The sequence below is a fragment of the Meleagris gallopavo genome, chromosome 22 (genome assembly GCF_000146605.3).
Source record: "Meleagris gallopavo isolate NT-WF06-2002-E0010 breed Aviagen turkey brand Nicholas breeding stock chromosome 22, Turkey_5.1, whole genome shotgun sequence".
Classification (NCBI taxonomy): domain Eukaryota; kingdom Metazoa; phylum Chordata; class Aves; order Galliformes; family Phasianidae; genus Meleagris; species Meleagris gallopavo.
The window spans coordinates 9,734,479-9,738,534 of record NC_015032.2 but is presented as its reverse complement, the minus strand read 5'-3'; positions in this window follow the sequence as shown (position 1 = coordinate 9,738,534).

Below are 4,056 nucleotides of genomic sequence, written 5' to 3'. Positions count from 1 at the left end.
GTGGGCACCGCGCTGCCGCCGGGGCTGTCAGACACAGAGCGGGGGGGCGCGGAGCCGAGGGGTGCAGCGCCGAGGGGTGCAGCTGGTGCGTGGACGGGCGTCGTGGGGCCGCGTCGAGATTTTAAGGGGTGGGCTGAGCGAACCGTGCTTATGTAGGCTTGTGTCGGGGAGTTGTATGGAATCGATAGTGCTGGATTCTGAAAGGTTTCGTGAGATATTCGTGTTCTGTAGGTGCGGGATAAAATCGCTTTGGGATGTGAGTGAGGCTGAAGGGTTTTGCAGCTGTCCCTCGCACACTGGGAGCATCCTCGGGTGGAAGCACGCGGGGCTGTGAGGTCACAGGGAAACTTGTGCCACTGAGCTCAGTGTGTGGGTTTTTGCCTGATGTTCTGACTCAGATCCATCTGAGAATGACTTGGGTTGTATCAGAGGATAGGTGATGTTTGGTGCGTAGCGATGATGGAATGATTCAGATGCAGCGAGGACACGCAGGTGGCATTTATTGAGTGCGTTTCTCTGGGCAGCCTGATCTAGTGCATGGTCTGGTGGTTGGCAACCCTAACTATGGCATGGGTGTGGAATCTGAGATCCCTTCCAACCCAACCCTTCTGGGATCTACTTCTGCCTGTGTAGTGCTTGTCAGTGAAACCTCTACATGCTAGACAGCAAAATGACTCTCTGGAATTAAAACAATTAATACTAATATGACCATTGCTTTACCAGATGCTCATGGAAGAGTGTGCTGACACCCAGGCTGCAAAGATTTGAGTGTTTGAGGAAGGGATGGAATAAAAAATCTCTGCTCATGTTCAGGGGGCAGCAATTCATCTGTGTTATCCTCGTGGAATTGCCCCTTGCTGTTCAGCACAGAGGGAATGTTGCTGTTGTGTCAACACAGGATTAGGCGCAGCCACCCGGAGCCAAGCTGCAGGGCTCTAGGAAGCAAAGGGAAGGGCTCAAACTTCTTGCAGCAGTGTGAGGGCTTGGGAAAGGGGGAGTAGGAACAGCGGAAGGCATGGGAGCTGCCTCCAGCATTCAGCAAGCTTCATACAGTGGGAAATCAGCTTACTGATGTGCTGCTGGTTTCATTGGAACGCTCCTCCAGACAGGCACCCACAGAAGGTGGGGCTGGAGGAGCTGCTGAGCAAGGTGCAGCTGTTGGAGCAAGTTTTGAGCTATTGAGTTTTTGCACATCTGGAGCATGGCAGTTGGGTGGACTGGACAGCCACATGCTCCCATTGAGTGGTTGTTGTGCTGTGTGGTGAGAGAAACACATAGGGCATGAGAACGGCCTTGGGATTAAGCTTTCCTCATGTGGGTGTCTACTTAGAGGTATCTCTGTGGCACTCTCCTGCTCTGGGCATACTGAAATCTCTTCTCATGTCAAGTAAGAATTTACCTTCTCCCCACTGAGATGCTCAGCAACTCTCATCTTCCAAGAGACCATAGAAACATGGAATATACCAAGCTGGAAGGCACCCATAAGGACCAGAGCTGTAGGGAGCCACCTGAGGTCTGGCTTCAAGGGCAGCATCTCAATTGGATCTGGAGACTGAGATACCATAACCTAAAGTTGATAGAACAGAGAACCACAAGTAGGATGTGATTTCTTGGATCCATATGTGCTCTTGGGTGAAACCTTATGGTCTATGTGCAGTGGGTTTCCCAGTGAAGCCTGCACCTCAGTTACCCCTCCCCGGAGCTGAAACCTTTTGAGGAAGAGGACACCTCAGATCTGGCCTTGCTTATTGCTGCTAAGCTCCAGTATCCATAGCTACAATGCTACATATCAGCTGTCAACCATGCTGGGGGCTCTCCATGCTGCTGTGCCCCTCCTTTCAGAGGGTCAGGGCTGCACTGGAGCTGACATTTTACTGATACTCCTTGTTTTCATAGGATCACAGAATGGTTGGGTTGGAAGGGACCTTAAAAATCATCAATCTCCAACCCTGGCCATGGATTGGCTGCCCCCCACCAGATCAGGCTGACGAATTTGATGTGGACTAAGCCCTGGAGGAGGAGACTTTATGAAGTGATTTCCTCTGCAATCTCCTTTCTCTTCAATAGAGAAATGAAATTTCTGCTTTGTCAGCAGGTTACCTAAACCCCCAGATGTGCTCCCCAAACTGCATTTGGAACAGTGAGAAATGAGTCGTGTCTGTAACATAACCCAGCCCAGGGCATACCCCATGCTCCCCACTAAGCACAAGGGTCTGTGTCAGCTCCAGCTCCGGTGGCTGCTGAAATGGCAGAATGTTTGTCCTGGGTGCGGAAATGCCCACGACCCCCCGGCTCACGAAGTGGTGAATGATTGCCAGGAGCTCTGTGGGGCAGGGGGGGCTGGAGGAACTGCTGTGCTGGAAGGGGCATGGGGGACACTTTTAATGAGCTGTGCAAAGAGCTTGTTCCAACAGCTTCTAATGAACTCAATGTCTACGGCCTCTTGGCTTGGTAACAGCTGAGGCAGCCAAATCTGCTAAAAGGAGCTCTGAGCAGGCAAATGGGTCCCAATGCCTTCAGAAAACAGGCTTGACTTCCTCAGTGGACATAGAGCAATTTAAAATCGACTTGGACGTAATGAGTCCTCCTGATGGGAACAAGGAGACTTTAAGAACTTCCAGAAGAAAAATGACTTTGCTCGCGCTCAAAAGCAAGGAACATGGGGCATCTCCAATGGAAAGCATTGTGAGGGAATGGGTGATGCAAATGTAGGCGACATGGTGAGCTGGGGGCACAGTGTGCAGGGGGTAGGGGTCTGAATCTTGGGCTGGAGCAGTGCCTGGTGAGCTGTAGGAACACGAGTGGCTGCTGATGGGAGAGCAGCCCGGCAGGAAGTGGTGGTGGTAGCCCTGTTATGTGTTGTGCACAAAGTCCACCTCAGAGTTATGTATGTGCCCGGTGATTTAGAAAAGCCAATTTCACAAAACTGAATGCAAAGATAAGCTCTTCTTTTCATCTCTTTTAACTTCAATGAAGAAAGGAGAGTGATAACTGGAAGCTGTGTGACTATGTGCACTGCAAGCTTGGCTCGGAGCAAGCTGGCCAAAGAAGGTGAGAGCAGTGATGCTTAGGGCAGGGAAAGGGAAGCTGGCAAGAATTAATGTTAATTGGAAGCTAAGGACCATAGAAGACATGAAAAAGGATGAGGAAGAAATTCCTCATCAGGGTGTTGAGCAGTATTTCAGGATGTGTGGCACAAAAGGAATCTGATGGGCTGTTGGGATTGCCAGGAATGCTGACCACAAGCTGGGCTGAGCTGTAGTCCCCTTGGGAATCAGATTCCCCAAAAAGGGCTTGAGAGATGGCACCCTGTAATCAGCTGAACGTGACTGGCAGACTGGATACCCATAGCCAAGAGGCTCAACGTGGTGTTTGTATGTACAGACACGTGAAAGTTGAGCACGGGCAGTGAGAGCCCACAGGCTGCTGTTTGCTGAGGTGGTGGCTTTTAGCAGAATGCCCTTGCAGCCTTGCTTCCGTAGTTCAAAGATGACTTTGGCAAACTGGACAAGAGAACATGCCACAGTGGTGAAAGACTTCATGAGCTTGGCCTGTTTCTTTCAAAGCACAAAGAATTGAGGGCACATCCATCATAACCAGAATTCAGAAAAGTCCAGGTAGTGCATAAAATAAGATGCAGAGGATGGAAGCTTTCAGATGACAGCAACATGATGCTAAGAGTGAGCTTAATGGCTCACGATCACGGAAAACGTTTTTTTTTTCTGTTTTAAAGTGTGATGGATCTTTCCTAAAAACAATGCAGGAATGGAGCTGACTTCAGGCAGGGAGTACTGCTACCCTTACATGGTGTCAAACTGCCACTGGGCTGTTCAGCTCTGCAGTCCATCTGAAGCTGCAGGAGCTATCGCTGCCCCCAGGAGTGCGTGTGAGGCTCAGACCTGTGAGGCAGGGCCAGTTCTCTAGAAGATGCCCATCTTTGTCATTATTTCCCTACGTGATTGTGGTCAGTTCGTCCACTTTCCCCGAGCCTCAACTGTCACTTTTGTAAAGCAGAGAAAATGGTTCTGTTTTTCTGCCAATTGCTTATACTTTTTG